The following is a 20,759-nucleotide window of genomic DNA, read 5'->3' as shown; positions in this document are numbered from 1 at the left end:
AAGGCTAGAAGTATAGTTCTGTGGAGTGTGCAAACTCAAGCATTGGTTTGAAAGACTCTCTGATATCAGCAAAGGAAATCTTTTCAGGCTCCTTTGAATTTCATTTCCTTTTGTTTGCTTGTTTGAAAATTCATATTTCTCCTTTATGATAGGTATCTATTATCTATCTATCCACCGAATCATTTAGTTTTGCAGAGAAATTTCAATAGTGAGGGAAAGAGATGTCGAGAAAGCTATTTTGAGCCTTCTGATTATGAGTTTCAGTCCGCAGAAAAAGCAGCATACCAGAGGGGAGAGTGCTGGCCTGTTAATAGTTAGAACACCTAAATTGCTCAAAAGAAACAAGCACAACTTGTGGGCTGACGTTCCCCTACATCTGGAGTCCATGGGGAAGCACTAGCGGTGAGGAAAAATAGTCCTCATTCTTACCATCTGTGAGTCCTCTGTGAGAGGGGATAAGTTTGAGGAAATCTGGGCTAGGTTATTTCCTCCCTTATTGGCTCAAGATTCCCCCAAATCTCATTGCTAGGATGTTTTCCTTGGTTTATGACCTTGTTAATGTCCCAGAGCAGTCTTATCAGGTTTTTACACCTTAGTGTGAATTAGTTTATTGCTTTCTTTCCTTAGATCCAGGGAGAAGGATGAGTAGATGGTGAGAGAGGGCAAAAGGAAAAGGTAAAGAAAGTGAATGTTTGGGGGTCCTTCAGGTCAACTTCTACTTTAAGAATTTGCCCAGTGGGCTCTGCCTCAGGGCCTGCCAGCTGCGTGCATTTCCTGTACCTTCAGCAGTTCTCCAAGCAGAACCTTCTTTCCATTATTGAGATGTGACATCTGTTTTAAATTATGTCAATTGTACCCATATAGTCAAGTGATTGACACCTTTTTCAGAATCTGTGTGAAAACTATAGTAAAAGTGATGAGCCAGATGCTTCCAGGAGACTAAATTAGTACCTGCATGCAAGTTAGTCATGGGGTTGGGGCATTTACTTTTTGGGGTCACCAATAACTTACTCCAGGAGAGCAGTAAATAAGGCCAGAAGTTCTTGTACTTGCAAAGAATGGATTTTTTTTTTGTCTCTATGTAATATTTTTCCTCCAAACATTTAAAAATTCTTAACATTTGGGATTTGTATATTGATTTACTAGCATCTTTTGATCAGGTTCCATAAAATCTTTGTAAGGTCCCTAAGCAGGAAAGTATGTTGTTAATCACACTTTCTAAAAGATAAACTTCTGAAGCTAGGCCAAACTGTTTAACATGATAAATTGTTATACTTTGCCTTTTGGGTGAATCCTTTCACCTCTAATTCTATATACCAATCAGGTCATGTTTAAGTAATACATACACACACACAAATATATATACAGGGGTGGGTAAAAGTAGGTTGATGGTTGTTTGTATGGAAAATAATACAATCTGTAATAATAAAAGCATAATATGCTAATTAGACTGGGCAGCCGAACGACCTTCTGGACGTCCTTCTGGAAGTCCTTCCGTGTGACCTTCCAGACAAAGCTGCAGCTGCGAGGGCCAAGCCCCTTGCATGATTTTTGTGCATTGGGCCTCTAGTAAATAATAATACAAGAATAAACTGTTTTGTACTCACAGCTGTCAACCTACTTTTGCCCACTCCTGCATTCATTTTAAATATTTTTAAACAAAGCATAATTTACTTTTTATTTTTAATTTCTATTGATGATACTATTACAGATATCCCCATTTTACTTCCTTTGCCTCCCTCTGTCCAGCTCCCCCCGCAAGCCTTTGCCCCATTTTTGTCTGTGTCCATGGGCTACGCATATATACATATTTGTTCTTTAGTTAATCTCTTCCTCCCCTCTGAGATCTGTCATTCTGCTCCATGTATCTATGCCTCTGGTCCTATTTTGCATACTCACAACTAAACCTACTTTAACAAATTGTGTTGACTTTGTGCCGTGTCAATTTAGCTACTCTGGAACTACATTTCTTAAAATTCTCTTTCCTGTATGGTTTTTGGTTAGAGTTGGACACAGGAGACATTTTGTCCAAGATTTGGAAAGCTCAAGTGACGTTGCAGACATATTGAGTTCTGTAGGTCAGTGCTGGGCACCAGGCCCAGAGGCAACTCACCCATGTAATTGCAGGTCTGCTGGCTTACCTAGCTGGTGCAGGGCAGCTCCCAGTCTTGTGGCTTACAAGCTCTCATCAGATGCCCTCCATCAACTTCCCCACATGCTTAGCCAATTGAACATGCAGCTTCATGGGGGAGGGCACAGCAGGCCGCCTAGGGTATTAAAGTTGAGATGGTGAGAGACAGACATAGGTCCCAGCTCATCCTCATGATTTCTGGTTGTCTTTCTTCTCATTCATATTCAGCTTTCCCTCTCTGGATGACCTAGAGTAAATTAACTATAGTGGATCAACCCTAGTCCCAGAGAAAACAATCTGCATAGACTCCTCCTTCAGCCTGCATAGACTTGCACAACTGTTATGGACTAACCTCTATAATAAATCCCTTTTACTATATTATTTGTAGTGACATGGTGATGCAACCCTGACTGATACATAACAATTTAGATTTATTTAACAGCATGTGAATGATGTAAGCTACGTTAGAATAGCAATCTTTTACACTTTCTTTCACTGTTCTATCTCTTGAAACTAGAATAGTGCCTGACACATAATAACCCCTTGCTAAGCATTAATTGGATGAGCGTAACAGGTTTGTGCTCTTTATCTATAACAAGGTATATAATTCATTAAATTATTATTTTATCTTGAATTTCAGACAAGCTAAATATAAATTTTAGACAAGAATTCCAACCAGAGATTTATAACTTGTTATATTGGTCTGGAGATCAGCAGAACAATTTAGATCGAAGCTATATAGATTTAGGGATCATTAACATAAAATGAGTATGGATAAAAACCCAAGAAGAGATGAGAAGGGAAAAGGGCTGAGGAAAGAATGCTGGAAAACAAAATTGAAGATTATTCTGAATTATTTATTTCCTGGTAATTGAATATCATACCCTTGCAATAGCTTCATGGTAGATGGATTATACACTCATAACTTGACATTGGTCTGGGCTCTATGACTTGCTATAGCCAATGGAATGTTAGTGAACATAATGTGAGCAGACACTTGAACTGTGCAATGCAATTGTGCTTCCCTTCTTATGTTCTGATGATATTCTGTGAGAGAAACATGCCTCCAAAGGCTGCTGTCCCTTCAGCTTGTACTCAGAATAAAAACAGGCAGAGTAGATCTGAACTCTACTTGCAACTTGAAGTCCAGTCCAGTTGACACAGTCTGAAGCTGAGCCTACTCTCATTAGACCGAATTACAGTTCTCTGAAGACTTAAAAGTGCAAAAATAAATGCTTGTGACTGTGAGTCCCTGAGTTTGGGGAGGGTTTTTTTAGGCAGCATTATTGTAGCAACTGCTGACTAATATAAAGAAAACTATAAATTGAGAAAGAAGAACCTATGAAAGGATCTGAAAAGAAAGAGCCAGATAAGTAAGAGAGAAGTTAGGTCAGAGGAGCATCATGGTTGCCAAGAAAAACTATTGCAACAAGGAAAAATGTGTGATCAATGTCAAATGCCCCAGAGAGGTCAAGAAAGTTAAGGACCAATTGTATTGATTGAACTTGACAACAAAAATTGATAAAATTCCTATCCGATTTTTAGAAATTTCTCTGTGAAGTAGGAGATGCAATCTTCTGAAAGTGAGAGGGAAGAAGACTAGCGACCTGAAATGAAGAAAGCAATAAAAGCCAAAAATTCAGTGAAGGAAAGGGGAGAAAGAAGCTATGTGATTTTTCTTCAGCAATGACTGCAGCCTTGAAAGAAGAAAAATCTAGGTGATAGATGTTGTGTTGGAGTTGTCTTTTTTGGGGGGGCTGGGGTATGAGACTAAAATACATAAATATTTCCCTGTCAATGCCATCTATTACTAATTCGGAATTCCTGCAGCAATAGAATTTGTATTGTACATTTTGTACTTTTTTTATATGTTGTCTTATATTCTTTACTGTTTTATGTGTTAGTAGCATTTTATCTCTCTTTGTATATCCATTTGCCCATTTATCTATCTGTCCATTAATGCATCATGTATCCACCATTCAGTCATCCATTCATCTTCCACATTATTCATTCAAGGATGTGAGAGAACTTACAGGTAATACTATATTCAAATGTTAAATTAAAAATAAAAATTTCAGAATCAAGGCAAATATAGATTAGAAAATGTTAGTCACATAGTAAGTACCCCAAACAAATTTTGATTGATTGATCAAGTAGCAACCAAGCAAAAAAAAATAAATGTGCTTATAGAGCTCTGAATTCCCACTTCAGAATCTACCATTGTTATTAGGTTATATTTTAATATAAAAATGGGAATCTGAGCAAGTTAACATGAAAAGAAAATAATACTTAAATAATTAACTCTTAATGGAAAGCTCTTTTTAGACAAATTCTCCTTTGCATCATCTTAAATTGCAGAGAAAGAAAGTATCCTAACATATAAAAACCCAGGGTCTGTAATGACCGACCGAAGGCTCACCTGAACACCGGAAGTCAGTCCTGCAGTCAGTGCTTGGTTGCTGTGGCGACCCAGCACTCACTGTCGCCGGTGCGGGCATAGTGACCCAGCACTGACTGGTGAGGGGGCTGCGGATCAGGCCTGGGGAGAGTCTGGAGAGAGAGGCAGGGTCTGATACGCAACCTCCGTGGCAGCTGTTGATCAGCCGTGCCTCTCTCTTTCTCTCTGGGCTTCGCCAGCAGCTGCGCCTCTGTTTCTCTCTTGGCTTCCCTGGGAGCTGCTGATCAGCCCTGACTCTCTGATCAGGCCCGAAATAGGCCCAGAGACTCTGACTGGCATAGAAACCAACCAATCAGAACCAAATCTGGGTGAACTGTGAGGAGCCAATGGCTGCCTAGGAGGTGGAGCTTTTGATGCTGACTGGCATAGAAACCGACCAATCAGAACCAAATTGGCTGGCAGGCAGAGGCAGTTGGGGGCAATCAGGCAGGCAGGAAGAGAGTTTAAGGGTGATCAGGCAAGTAGGCAGAGGGGTTAGGGGCAATCAGGCAGGCAGGCAGAGGCAGTTAGGGGCGATCAGGCAGGCAGGCAGGTGAATGGTTAGGAGCCAGTGGTCCCAGGGAATCGGCCTAAACCAGCAGTTGGACATCCCCCAAGGGGTCCCCGATTGGAGAGGATGCAGGCTGGGCTGAGGGAACACCCCCTCCATGCATGAATTTCATGCACCAGACCACTAGTTTTTATGTAATTTCCTCCATTCTTACTAGACCATATGATCAGACATTTTTGCCACATCTGCTCCTCAGATAGACAAAACAGGTAGTATTATCAGTTGCTAGACCTTTACATAGAGAATATATTATTTATCTTCTTAGGAGTTGGGGAAAAGACTGCAAAATATACATTGAATTCTAATTTTTTATACACACAAAAACTTATCTTTTGCTTCCTTTAAAATATTTTTTCTTATATCACTTATTTTTGTAATTCATATCTAGGAAAATATAGGATTATTTCCTTTCTTTGAATTAAAGAAATTGTGGCCAAAACAAAAACAAGAACAAAACAAACACCCACAGAAAAGAAGTTTGGCTATACTGGTTAATTAATGCCTTTCCCAGTTCCTCTTCAGCTAGTAGGAAAGTGAAATTAGTGATCATTATGTTTCACAATTATGCTATAATTCATACTTAAAAGATGGATTTAAGTGGCTGGTTTCATCTCCCTTTTAAGCTTAATTTTCACATGAATTGAATATCATTTAGCAAACATACTTATAAATCTTGGGTTCCAGCAAAAGTCTTTCAAGAAAATAAAATATAAACCAATCCCAGTCATTGGTAAACTCAGGCTTCAGGACCCCAATTTCCTCTAAAGCTTCTGGCAACACAATTAGCTCCAGTCATTTCCCAGACCTTTCCTACATCCAAACAACTGCTGTGATCATTTAGTGATGGGTGATCCGACAAGAGACAAGCCTCTGTTGATAATGCCCAAAGTTTTATCATTGTACATCTTACCTTGACTTTTAGGGTAGCTTTTCCTTTACTCTGTTGATCAGCACCTAGATTGAAACCCTTTCATAGAATTTTATAAAATTCATGTATTCATTTCACAACTATAATTTTAGGGCTTTCTATGTGGCTGGCACTGTACTAAGACCTAGGAATACAGTGATGAATCAGACTGTGCATTCCTTTGTGGAATATTCTTTTGAGAACTGGAGACAGATTAATGAACAGAATAGTACAGCATGATAAGAACTCTCATCGTATTTATATCTGTTTATTTACTAGATCAATGCATCTAAATTTGTGTAGTGGAGTGGTAATCTATCAATATACTCTTTTTTTAAAATATATTTTATTGATATTTTACAGAGAGGAAGGGAGAAGGATAGAGAGTTAGAAACATCGATGAGAGAGAAACATCAACCAGCTGCCTCCTGCACACCCCCTACTGGGGATATGCCCGCAACCAAGGTACATGCCCTTGACTGGAATCGAACCCGGGACCTCTCAGTCTGCAGGCTGACGCTCTATCCACTGAGCCAAACCAGTCAGGGCTATCAATATACTCTTACTAGAGGCCCAGTGCACGAAATTCGTGCACAGGGGTGTGTGTCCCTCAGCCCAGCCTGCACCCTCTCCAACCTGGGATCCCTAGAGGGATGTCCAACTGCCTGTTTAACAGGCAGTTGGACATCTCTCTCACAATCTAGGACTGCTGGCTCCCAACTGCTCGCCTGCCTGCCTTTCTGATTGCCCCTAACCGCTTCTGCCTGCCAGCCTGATCACCCCCTAACCACTCCCCTGCCAGCCTGTTTTCCCCTAACTGCTCTCCCCTGCAGGCCTGGGTCCCCCCCAACTACCCTCCCCTGCAGGCCTGGTCACCCCTAACTGCCCTCCCCTGCAGGCCTGGTCCCACCCCCACCAACTGCTCTCCCCTGCAGGCCTGGGTCCCTCCCAACTGCCTTTCCCTGCAGGCCTGGTTGCCCCCAACTTCCCTCCTCTGCCAGCTTGGTCACTCCTAACTGCCCTCCCCTGCAGGCTTGATGCCCCCAACTGCCCTCCCTTGCAGGCCTGGTCCCTCCCAACTGCCCTCCCCTGCTGGCCATCTTGTGTCCACATGGGGGCAGGATCTTTGACCACATGGGGGCAGCCATCTTGAGTGTTGGAGTGATGGTCAAACTGCATATTACTCTTTTATTAGATAGGATAGAGGCCTGGTGCATGGGTGGGGGCCAGCTGGTTTGCCCTGAAGGGGGTCCCGGATCAGGGTGGGGGTTCCCTTGGGGCATGGGGCGGCCTGGGCGAGGGGCCTGTGAGGTTTGCAGGCCGGCCATGCCCCCCCCCCCCCCCCGGAGACCCAAGCGGAGGCCCTGGTATCTGGGGTTTATTTATCTTCTATAATTGAAACTTTGTAGCCTGGAGCGGAGCCAAGCCTTCTGCTTGCTCCGAGGCGGCAGCCATTTCTGTTGGGATTTATGTATCTTCTATAATTGAAACTTTGTAGCCTTAAGCAGAGGCCTGGGCTGGCCAGGGCTGCAGAAGCTTGGCTTCCTCCATCGCCGCGGGCAACCCTAGCCTCCTGCTCTTTCCAGCTCTGTGGCTGCCGCCATTTCTGTTTGGATTTATGTATCTTCTATCATTGAAACTTTGCAGCCTTGAGTGCAGGCCTAGGCCGGCAAGGGCAGGCGGAAAGCTTGGCTTCCTCCATTGTCAGGGAAACCCAAGATTCCCTCCTGCTCTCTGTGGCCGTAGCCATCTTGGTTGAGTTTATTTGCATATTCGCTCCTGATTGGCTTGTGGGCGTGGCTTGTGGGCATGGCTTGTGGGTGTAGCAGAGTGATGGTTAATTTGCATATTACTCTTTTATTAGATAGGATAAGTCTGGGTAGATGGGTAAACTTTCTGTAATATTTTTTTTGTTATCCTTACCTCTCTTCTCTTTGGTTCGTGAAATGGTGCTGTAATAGCAGCCTCGTTAGACTGTGATAAATCACATAGGGCAGAGCAAAGACAGGAGGCCTCCTATAGCATTGTGGAGCCCTCTTCCCTGGATTGCTTACCTCTACACTTCCTTCACGCAAGTGAACACACCTTTTGTGTTTAAGCTACTACAGTTGGGCTTCTGTTACAGCTGAACTTAACTTTAACTGATATGCCTTGTTAATTTATCAGTAACTTAAAGAACCAAATTAGAAGCAGGAAGGGCTGCTTCTGGTAGCAAGTGAGGAAACAAAAAACTTACTAGAGTCCAGGAAATCAACCCATGGTGATGGGACTGATGTCAAGTCAGCAAGAAGGCAGGAAAAAGTATAGAATATTTTATAAAGCTTTTTATTGAAGATGGTTGATGTTTAAAAAACTCTGACAAATAGGGTAAACTTTAGTCACTTTTAGGTTTGAATTGCCCTCATTACCCCTTTTGTCAACAACATATATGGAGCTAGTGATTGTGTGAATGAGGACAAAATCCAAACACAAAATACCTCTGCATTCAAGGTGTTCACAGTAGATCCCAGGAAGGTGAGAAACATATTTTGATGATTATTCAGGGATGTGTATGTACATTTATTTTGTGTACGTGGGTAGTTGGGGCAGCTTATTGGTTCAGAGACTACTTCTAGGTCAAGTAGGGAGACAGTGGCAGAGTGTATAACCCAATTATATAACCTCCTGGTTTAGTTCTCTAACAAATGACACTGCCAGCTTGTCCTACATTCTCTTTAAATAACTAAAATTTATTTCCCTCTTGACGCCCTTCTGACAAAGGGACTCTTGTTCCTTTCCATTCTGTCACTCCCAGAAATACCAACACAAGAAGCTTCATCAGCAACTAGGGTCACAGTGTCAGACAAAGCTTATTGTCTGGGTTGGTGATTTTATTCCAGGAAGAGAGACCTTAAAATAATACCAGAACACCAAAAAGCAGAGCTGGACCTATTTATTTCCAAACCTTTCACAACTCTATTTTGTAAAACCCAACACACTGAAATTAACTTCCAAAACCTATGGGCCACCTTAGTCACTACCAATTTTTGTGGGTAGAGATAATGACTTGAATGGAACATGAGCAGAGAGTTGATTTTAAGTAAGGAAATGGGGTCAGAGAGAGGTTAAGTGGCTGGCCTAGGGTCAGATAGCAAGCTGGTGACTCAATTTCGCAGCTCCTGGATCTGAGGCCTGCAAAGAAAACCAGAGCCCATTTCCTCTTGATAAGTTAACTGCCCCATATCTGTGGTCTGTCGTAAGCTTTTAAGAGCCACATTCTTTTTGTGACTGCAGACCTGAGCTCCTGTGACTTTCATCAGTGTCTGGAAAATCCTTTCAAGGTCAGACTGTGGTATACAGAGGGCAGAATAGCACTTTACTTACCAGTGAAAATTATTATGCAATTCATGGACATTGCCATCTTTTGATGTCTTGTGATCTACATCCATGACATGTTCATGATAACCAGCCTATAGAACAGATGCCAGTGTCTCAGAAATGATGACAATTTGTGTGTATGGAGTGCTTACTGTGTGTCAGGTGCTCTGTGAAGTGTTGTACATGAATTATCTCATTCAATCCTCTTTAAAATGAAGACCTTGTTGGGTAGGTCAGTTCAGAAGCCTTTGTACCGATGAAGATGTTGAAGCTTTTCAGGGGTTAACTACCTAGCCCAAGTTGATGCTGCTAGAAAATGGCTAATCAGGGATTGTGAATCCTGTTTTGTCTGACTCAGAGGCTAGTATGCTATACAAAATTTTTGTACACATATACTGACATTTCCCCCTTGCTTCTGTTATTTCAGTACTTTTATAGATTAACATTTTGTGTGGCTATAATTTTTCATCCCTGCCTTAGGCAAAAGTTCTGACTGAAAACATACACACAAACCCCAAAATTGAGATTTTAACAAGGGGGTTGATTGTCCTACCTGTAAACAGATCAAAGATGCCTCTTTCATTGTGGTGTTGTTTGGAGAGCTTAGTTATATACCTCAGAAAATAACATTTTTCAAACTAAGAGGCTGCAAGTCAAAATATTTGTAAGTGAAATTCTTTTTGAAAGTTCATAATGTATGGTGACCCTGCTCTGGTCTTTCTTGGACTTCTTCCAATAAGTCTCCATTTTCTGGAAAACATGATCCACTAAACTTAAAAAGATGATGGAATGGATGTCTATGAAAGTTTTTGTCACTTAAGAAGTTTTCTCATAAAAATGGACTTGTATGTAGGTTCATTGGAGAAGATCTGTTTCTTTAAAATGGGAGAAAACAATTATAAATGAGTAAGAATGGTACAATTTAAGTCTTAGATTTTATTTTGTTTTAGGTGGCAAAATATCACCTTGGAAACCAATAGTTAGACATTATAAATTGAGTTAAAAGTTTTAGTAAGAGCCCAGCCAGTATAGCTCAAAGGGTGGACATTGACCCATGAGCCAAGAGATCACTGGTTCTATTCCTGGTTAAGGTGCATGTCCAGGTTGTGGGCTCAGTCCCCAGTAGGGAGCATGCATTGATGTTTCTGTTTCTCTATCCCTTTCCCTCTCTCTCTCAAATTAATAAAAACATATTTAAAATGTTTTAGTAAGAAAAGCTTTGGAGCATTGGTAAATTTCAGAGTTCAGTCAACCCAGCTCTCATCAAATCAATTACAAATGTAAGAAGGAAGTGACCAAGAAAAAAAGGAAAGAATAGAAGGGGGATAATATAATTTTTCAATATATGGATAGTTTGAACTTTTAAAAATAGCACACATCATGCATTTGCAGGGATATAAAATGTTGAGGTGGAAACCCAGGGTCTCTTTACAAGATGGCTAAAGCATCCCAATAACTCTGGAAACAGACTTAAATTGTGGGCTATTCTCTTTGAGGTTGAACAAATTTCTTAAAAACTAAAACTATAATTTAAAAATATTCAAATAACTTTTTAAAAGTTGTAAAAGCAATGCTTATTGTGAAAAAAATAAAATTGAAAATATAGATCAGTGAAAAGGAGGAAATAAGAGTTCTTTATACTCCTATCACCTAGAATAGCCACTCTTAATACCTTGGGTTTTGACCTTTCAGGTCCCTGTCTCCATGTATGCATACAAACAAGCACATGTTTGGATAATTTTACATACTATTTTATAACATACTTTTCCCACTTAATTGTAAACCAGGACTTGATATTAACATCCATTAATGTTTTTATATGACATAAGTTTCCATGGTTGTAGTTGGACATTTAAATTATTTTTTCTATTTTGCTATTATAAAAATCTTGGGGAAATTTTTCCTTCTATAATTTTTATAATTTCTGGGTTAAAAGGAATGCAGATTTGGAGACATTTGAAACAGTCTATAGTTCCCTCAGAGAGGTTTACCAATTTACACCATTATTGGTATATATTGGCCAAGGTTAGTTTGGAAGTTTCAAAGGAAGTATTTTTGGTGACTGTGACTGAATTGCAAATTGTGAATACCAGAAATAATGTTTTTTGTGTGGTTAGCTTAGAGTAAAACATTATAGATGTCAATACATGGTACATATTGTTAATGTAATTCTTACCATTGAAATCCAAATTTTTTTAGAGGTCTAGTTAAATGTCTTTCTGGCCTTTCTAAGTCTTGAACAGGTGTCATGTTTAGATATCAGTAAAATATGTCATTTAAGGAACTTCTGAAAAAATTGGCATATGTGGAAAGCAGATGCTTTATAATTGATAACAGTTAAATTTTGCATTTGGAATGTTGAACTATGAGGGTAAGACTAATATCTTTGAGAATATGTGGAAGTTTTTTTAAAAAAATAGGGAGCATATGTTTAAAGGAAAAAAATCCCTTACATGGTCGTAATAGTGAATTTTTAGTGGGATATTCTTTCTGAATGGTGCTTGAACTATTTAACAGTTTTCCTTTAAGGTATGGCTATATGATCTATTAGTTTTATTTTAATTGTGGAATTTGTGGTTTTTCTTTTGTTGAGAGCAGTAATTCTTAGATAAGGGCCTACATAATTAACATTTATATATCTTTATTTTAAAAATGCTATTTAAATTTTGTGGACATTTCCCCAGTCACCTCAATGGATCAGAAAAATACATGTAGTGAAGTAACATTGTGTAGAGGTTCTTCAATATATGCAGGCTTCTTGCAGATAAATGAGTCACTCACTCAGTCCTTCATGCATCCATTCATTCATCTATCTATCCACCCATCACCCATCTACCCACCCAATCATATATCTAATACAACTTTACTGAGTACCTACTTTGTATCAAATCCAGTCTTACAGAATAACAGACATTGAATTCGGTGCATTGGCAACAATGAAGGTTTAGAAAATTACAGGAGTAAATTTGTGTGGGTAAATAAAAAAAAAATTAAGAGATTGGGGTGAAAAGTCACGCTTGTTGTATTTATGAACATTTTTGATAGGCTATCCCTATTTATTCTTATGATTTGAGATATAGATGGAACTTCATGCAATATCAATCAATTAGTTTATTCAATCAACATATTTATTAAATGTCTACTATGAACCAGACCTTTTTCTGTCACTAGAGGTAGAGGTATGAACAAGACACAGCAGATCTTCTCTTAGGGAGCATAATGTTTGGGCACCACTCCTTCCCAACTACCTCCCCCTTGGGCAGCACTCTGTATTTCCACTGCTGCATTGTACCATAGTTATCTATCAGTCAGTCAATTTCCCCATCAGGCTGTGGATCACCTCAGGGGTAGAGCCTCTTCCATGCTTCCTGCTCTATTTCCAGTCCCTGGCACAGTCCCAACTAAAGTTCCTCCATATATCCTTATTAGATGAAAGAATGTTCATTTTCTATCCCTTCGGTTTACTTTAGAACTATGTTTACCTTGTCTGAGTAAAATAATTGTATATATCTCATGGCCACAAGAAATTTGTGTTTGACTTAAATTTAACTTTTCCAGGCTAAAGTCCTACTATATCCCTCCATATGTCCTATGCCAAACCACTCATAATTCTCCAAAAAGCCCTGTTATTTTACTCATATTTTCCCTTTGCTTAGAGTAAGTTAATCTCTATTTGTTTCTCTTTTTCAAGACCTAGCTCAAATTACCTTGCTCTGTGAAGCCTTCTGTAGTTGGCCTGGTTAGAAGCTATCACTCCTCTCATGTTGCTATAGTACACTGTTTAATCCTCTTTAGACTACTTTTCTTTCTTTTTCATACCAACATCAGATAACAGTTCTTTGTTTAGTCTGTGTCTTCCCTCCTTGAATATAAGTTTTTCTGAAGAAGGAGTAGGTCTCATTTATTTTGGTGTTCCCTACAACACCAGGAGCAGTGCTTTGCACATAGTAGGAGGCCAATAAATGCTTATGGAATGAATGAATTAATATATGAATATACTCTCCACTGTGAATGGACTTCATGTGTGACTTAGAGGAAGAAACTTACCACAAATGAAAATATGTACTTGAGATTAATTATATTAGAGAGGGGGAAGGGCAGCTTATGTGGAGGGACATAGGAACAATGTGTGTGGACCAGAGAAGGCAAGGTGTTTATGTGGAGAGCAATAAAGGGATAAGGCTGACTGACAGGAGGCATGCCTCCAAAGAATAAGACCTTGGGCCCAGAGGAGAAGGAGAGCCACATTCTTAATTCTTGAATTAGACTTTAGATATCCAAATATTTGTGGTACCAACTCATGTTCTCTTCCATCTATTCTGATGTTCCCAATCAGTGAATTTAGTAGGATGAATGTTATAGCTACAAAAAATTTTGTTGATAACTTATATCCAACCATAGCAGGTGTTATATTCAACTGGTAGGAGTGGGAAATAATTTTTCTAATAGTACTTTACATTTGAATGACACTTTAAAGTTTATAGGCTGTTTTCTAGTATATTATGTTTTTATCTTTACAGCAAATCTGAAAGATGCTGAAGGAAAACGTAGTCCAAGAGGAATAAAGATCTTGACCTCTTTGGCCCAAGGACTACAGTGGTTTTAGATTGAAATGTCCATGGGAGGATAGTGAATGTTGTGCCTGACCTTATTTCATCACTGAATTTTCTGTTCCAGCCCCAGAGATGCCTACAGTGATGTTACCTGAGCCACTGTGGTTCTTCCGTCATGAATTCTCTGCCCAGGTTGGAGGCAAGGCTCAATTAATACTTGACCAGATTGAAGATGTATTTGCTTCTGTTTGGAAGAGATTGGCATCCATAACCCAGAGAACAGATAGAAAATATACACCAGGAGGAAAGGAGTAGATGTGATACTGTGGTTTAGATGGGAAGGGAAATAAGTTAGTAACTTTGAAGATATTGCACGAATACAATTTTTTAATGAGTAAAAGAGTACTTACTCTTGTCTTATTTGGAATTATTATTATTTACAGAATCTATATATATCCTCCGTAAGAATACTGTACTCTTTTTCTTCTCATTAAAAATTAATTCTCTCAGCGAGGCCCCTAAACTTTATTTCTCATTCAAGTAACGTAGCTGAAAACTAAATAGCATAGCTGAAATTTCGCTTGAACTGTATTTTAAAAGAGTTTTCTTAAAATGCAAAAACAAATTACCTTTTTTGAATAAAAAAATCAGTACATGTTTCACTGTAGCTCTGAAAACCAGAATCTCAGTATATCAGTTGAACACTGACTTTTAAAAAATGTATGAGTTGATTTAACCTATTCACAGACTTCCAGAAGGCAAGGAAAAAAGATTTCTTCCAGAGTATAGCTAAGAGAGTCTACTCTGCCAGAAAAATAGAGCCAAACATATTAATATCTATGACTTTTCAAAGTCCAGGCAACAGGAAGAATGCATTTGAAGGAGAGGAATTCAGTGGTTGAGTCAGTCTGGCAAGTAGGAACAGGAAAGTCAGTGACCTCTTGACAAATCCTTCCCTACACACCCTGATAACTCATATCAGCAGGTTTGCAGGGCCTCCATTCCCCTTCTTCTGGGGATGCATAGAAATGGAACTCAATGGCAAATAATCTTTTCCATGAAGAAAGGTACATGTCCTCACTATGTTTATGTGTTGGAAAAAGACATTCCAGGCAAAATTAAAAGGGCTGTGTTATAAGCCCCAAAAGTGAAAAATTCAACCTAACCACTTACATGATTTTTACATGTAATAGAATGACAAAGTTATAAGATTCATTTTATTGCCCAGTTTATGGAAATTGAGTTTATTATGTTACCATAACCCAGACAAGTGAAGATTTTGTTTCACTAAATTCCACACTGTGAGTTTAATTTAAAACTAGATTGTGAATGTAGACAAAGCACAGGAATGGCAGAATATTGATTGTACTACTCCAGGGTATAATATGGCTAGTTTCTTACATTCAATATTGTTGAATCAGAGCAGCTAAAGTCTCTGATCTGGGCTGGGAGAATCATATACCATATACTATGATGGGGAGAATAGACTGTGGATTATATTAGTTTCTTTTTAAAACAAGAGTTTTAATTTTCCTTCTCCAAAATGTGGAGATTCAGAAGTAACTGACCTACTGGGGAATTTCCCTGTAGAACTATTTCTCTGTGGGCTCCAATGTGTAGAGCAGCACCAAAAAATCATAAGTGGCAAGGAGCTTGCCTCCTCTCCTTCTGAGAGATAAAATAAGTCCACTTTCTGACAACTTAGACAAGAATCTTCATCTTCCCTCCCTCCTTCTCTTCCTCTCACTCTTCCTTCCCTTCCCACTTTGTCCTTTTTCTTTCTCTTCTCTCCCTCTCTGAATTTCCCTCCCTCCCTCCCTTCCTCCCTCCCTCCCTCCCTCCCTCCTTCCCTCCCTTCCTTCCTTCCTTCCTTCCTACTTTCCTCTAGGCACTTCTCCACATCTTAGTAATAGTGATAGGATACAAATGGTCAGACAAAACGAAGTGTATATGTTATAGCAGCCTTTCAATGTATTTTCCTTCTGAGGTTTATAACTCAAATTCAAAGTAAATTCTTTAAGGTTAAACCTTGGTCCTTTCAAGGTATTGATTTCACAGCTTGGTGATGATTTGTGTTAAAACTTGATATAATATTAAATTTCACACAGAACTGTAACTTTTTAGATTGAAAGAGAAAATGTATATGTGTTTTTTAATCTTATCACTTCAAAGGAGATCTGTGTTAGAAAATGAAAAATGTATGGGGCACTAACCAATTAGGTGAAGTAGGGCTTTGAGGTTTTGGAAAAAGAAAAGAACTCTTTATAAGAACTGGAAACAAAGATACTGGGTATTATCCAAGAAGCTTTCATAATAGAAGTATGTTACTCAAATGGTTATCTTGGTGTGCTTTAATTTATGGTCTTTAATGGGTAGGAAATCTCTAAGTGAGAAGAAGGAGTTATGAACCCCATAAAAAGGTTATAAATGGGTCTTGACAAGGTGGCTTAAAAGGAGACATTATGACATCCAGGGGACAAGAACTTACATCTTGTTTTTAGAATGTGTAAATTGCATCAAAATCATCAAAGTTATCATCAGATAATATTTCTTAAGCTCTTTGAAAAATCTGGTATCTTAAGATCCATACAAAACCAAACACATAACCACACATAGTTAATGTAATTCCCTTTACATTTTTATGTTGTTAACAATCCTTTCCCAAAATGTCTTAACTCTAAATGCCAACCTCACATGAAAAAAAATTTGCAAATACCATTTTCCACACTGATAGAAATGGAAGATATGCACGCGCGCGCACACACACACACACACACACACACACCAGAGACTTGCAAATCCCTAGTATTGAAATACAGAACTAACTGTAAATAGTTCAGGACTACATTATGAAAAAGGCAGAAAAAATAAATGCAAAAGTAACGAGTCTATTATATACTACCATACATACTCTGAAGAGAAAGATATTCACAAAGAACTTTATAAAGGTAAACAACACCACAGAGAGAACAATTACAATCATGCAGTGGTTATTCCAGTAATCCAACGATGGTTGAGTTGGTTAATTTCAATTTACAGGAGAATACTTTTCAGGACACTCTCTGGAGAGAAGATAATGGGACTGTGTTAATAATCCCCTCAACTGAGTTCTAAAAGAACCCCACAAAACTTTGAGGAATGAGGAGTGATCGATGAAACTGGAGTACATAAGGCAATGAAAAACCTTGTCAGAAATACAGACATCCTCTATTAAGACTTCAAAAAGATGTTGCTTGGCCTCAGGTAATGCATAATTTTATAATTGCTCCAACTGCTGAGGGTCCATATGTAGATTTCTTGGCACTGCACTAAATACCTTAGATACAGTGAGCACAACAAACTAGCCAAGGGTATATTATTTTCCTTGTTTCATAGTTGAGTAAGAGAGAGAGGAAGGTTCACTTTTTGACACCCTCCGTGGCTAAACAGTAAGAGGACAGAAGCTTTAGGGCCATGATGATACGGCCATACACAATGAGGGAGCTGGAGCCCTACACAGCCAGAGTTCCAGAGCTGTACTTTCACTTCTGCATTTCTGCACATTCTCTCCTAATTTCTGCTGGGAGAGGCTGGGCAAATATCACAACTCATTTTTCAGCTGTGGAAGTTGTCATAAGGAGGTTAAAATTTATATAAAACAAATGGCAAAGCTCTGGTTCAAATGGGATTGTACTAATCCAGTCCCCATTCTTCCTCCAAACAGACATTCTCCAAAAAATACAAGCAGTGTGGTCCAGGGCCCAAGGGTCAGGCTAAGGGAGAGTTACTCACCAGGTGCTCAGAAAACACTCAAAAGTCTGTAGATAAGCATTTCTTACTCATTTTGATGCTGTACACACACACACACACACACACACACACACACACACACACCACCACCACCACCACCACCACCACCACCACCACACGCCACAAAGCTGTAGATTATTACTTGGTAACTTATTATTATTGAAAGAATTACAGGCAAAAAAAAATGAGGACAAACATTTTGTTTAATATAGTTAATGTAGTCAGGTGTGGAAAACTTAGAACTTTTGACACATATATCTCAGTGTTCTTAGTCCTGTGCAAGCATGATTATCCACACTAATAGAAACCATAGCTCTCCAACCTCCTTCCAAGCTCATTCTCTCAGAGGACATATTAGTTGCTTTTTTTGTGTGTTTGGATCTGTCCAACTTGCATCTTTCTGGCTCAGAGTCCCTTTGAAGGTTCCAAAAGTATAGTAAGAAGACAGAAGTGTTAAGATAGCTTCATGATGTCATTAATAAGGCAACACTGACCTCAGAACTTAATTCATCTTGGAAAGCATATACATTGAGCAGTTCCTTGCTGAGGAGAGAGAAAATGTCATTTTTCTGCTGGTAAGGAGAGAATGGAGTGGGGGTAGGGTGAGTGAGAGGGTCAGTGTCTGGCATCCTGACAGCTGGATCGTTGGGAGGAGTGTCAGATGACTCTTGCCCCTGCCAAATAGGCTTTCCCCAGTTGTTTCAAAGTCTTCAAAATGCTAATAAAAATACTTTCACATTTTCATTTGTGTTGGCTAGCTTGTATTAAAGTACTGCCAGCTGCTATAATAGATACAATTTGAAATCTCCATGGTTTAACACAATAGTAGTTTTTCATAATGTGCAAGAAGAGGTGATGGAGGAGGTAAGGGTTGTGGGGAGGGGGGAGGATGTGGTACTCTGGTCCACGCAGTTATTCAGAGACTCATGCTGATGGAGGATCTACCATTTTCAACATGTGACATCCAAGGTTGTTCTGGATGGCAACATTTACTCTACCCACACAGGAAGAAACCTACTTGTTTACCACTTGGGTCTGTAAATGACACAAATCCTTGACATTTATATTCTATAAATGAGAATTAGCCACATGAACACACAAGGGCGGCAAGGTACTTGGAAACAGAGTCTGGCTGAAAGCATCTTCTAGAACAACGTTCGGAAGGCGAGCACAGATAGTTGGTGGATAATTAGCCTGCTCTGCTACAACATTCTTTAGTGCAAGTAATAGAAACAGACTCTGGTGAACTTCAGTAGTTCTACTAGGAGGATATTAGGTGGCTCAGAGAACCAATAGGGACATTTGTGGGGTGAAGTTGCAAAATCTACCTTCAGGTTTTATGAAGATGTGGCTGTTGAAATAAATAAATATTTTTATTTTCTCTTCTCTTCTTTGTTTTTAAATTTTTATTAAATTTATTGGGGTGACATTGGTTAATAAAATTATATAGGTTTAAGGTATGCAATTCTATAATACATCTACATATTGTATTGTGTGTTCACATCCCAAGTCAAGTCTCCTTCCATTATCATTTATCCCGCCTTTTCCATCTTCTACCTCCCCTACCCTTTTCCCTCTGGTAATCACCACACTGCTGTCAGCGTCTATTAGTTTCCTCCTTTGCTTAATACCTTCATCTTTTTCACCTAGCCCCCTAACCCTCCTCCCGTCTGACAGCTGTCATTCTGTTTTCTGTATCTATGAGTCTGCCTCTATTTTGTTTGTTAGTTTACTTTGTTCATTAGACTTCATGTATAGGTGAACTCACATAGTATTTGTCTTTCTCAAACTGGCTTGTTTCACTTAGTATAATACTCTCCAGGTCCATCCATCCTGTCACAAAAGGTAAGATTTCCTTCTTTTTTACAGCTAAGTAGTGTTACATTGTATAAGGCATCACAGCTTTTTTATTTACTCATCTACTGATGGGCCCTTGGGCTGCTTCTAAATCTTGGCTATTGTAAATAATGCTGCAATGAATTTAACCAAGGATGTAAAAGACCTATAGTGAGAAAATTACAAGACACTAGAAAGAAATGGGAGAAGACACAAATAAGTAGAAGCATATACCATGTTCATGGACAGAAAGAATTAACATCATTAAAATGTTCATACTGCCCAAAGCAATCTACAGATTCAATGCAATTCCTATCAAGATACCAATGGTGTATTTCACAGAACTAAAAAAAAAATTCCAAAAATTTATATGGAACCACAAAGGACCCCAAACAGCCCCAGCAATCTTGAGAAAGAAGAACAAAGTTAGAAGAATCACACTACCTGATATCAAACTATACTACAAAGCCATAGTAATCAAAACAGCATAGCACTGACATAAAAACAGACATATAGATCAATGAAACAGAATAAAAAGCCCAGAAATGAACCCATGTCTTTATGGCCAATTAATATTTGACAAAGGAGGCAAAAACATATAATGGGGTAAAGATAATAAATGGTGCTGGGAAAAATGGACAAGTAAATGCAAAAAATAAAATTAGACCACCTTCTTACACCATACACAATAATAAATTCAAAGTGGATTAAAGACTTAATTGTTAGACTTGAAACCATAAAAATCTGAAAAGAAAAAATAGGCAATAAAATCTCAGACATTTCTCATAGTAATATTTTTTTCTGGTGTAACTTCTTGGGCTAGGAAAACAAAAGAAATATAGTCTCTTTATCTTGAGTTAAAAAATGTGTGTGTGTGTGTGTGTGTGTGTGTGTGTGTGAGAGAGAGAGAGAGAGAGAGAGAGAGAGAGAGAGAGAGATTGATTGGAAGAGAATGAGCTCCCTCCAGTCTATGGATTGCCTCTGTTAATCAAGTATAAAAAACTGATCTAAGCAGCTCTTGTTTGGGGCAGAAAGGGTCATGCTATAAAGTAGGGCTATACCTTTCAGTGGACATGGATGGAATCAGTTAAATTAAAAAATTAGGAAAGGATATTGGGCCTGGCAGGCAAAGTAGCTGATGACTGTCATTGAACATAGATGGAACTGAATCCAAAGTA

This window comes from Plecotus auritus (genome assembly GCF_963455305.1).
Source record: "Plecotus auritus genome assembly, chromosome: 3".
NCBI classification, from domain to species: domain Eukaryota; kingdom Metazoa; phylum Chordata; class Mammalia; order Chiroptera; family Vespertilionidae; genus Plecotus; species Plecotus auritus.
Note: the sequence above shows the minus strand (reverse complement) of the source record.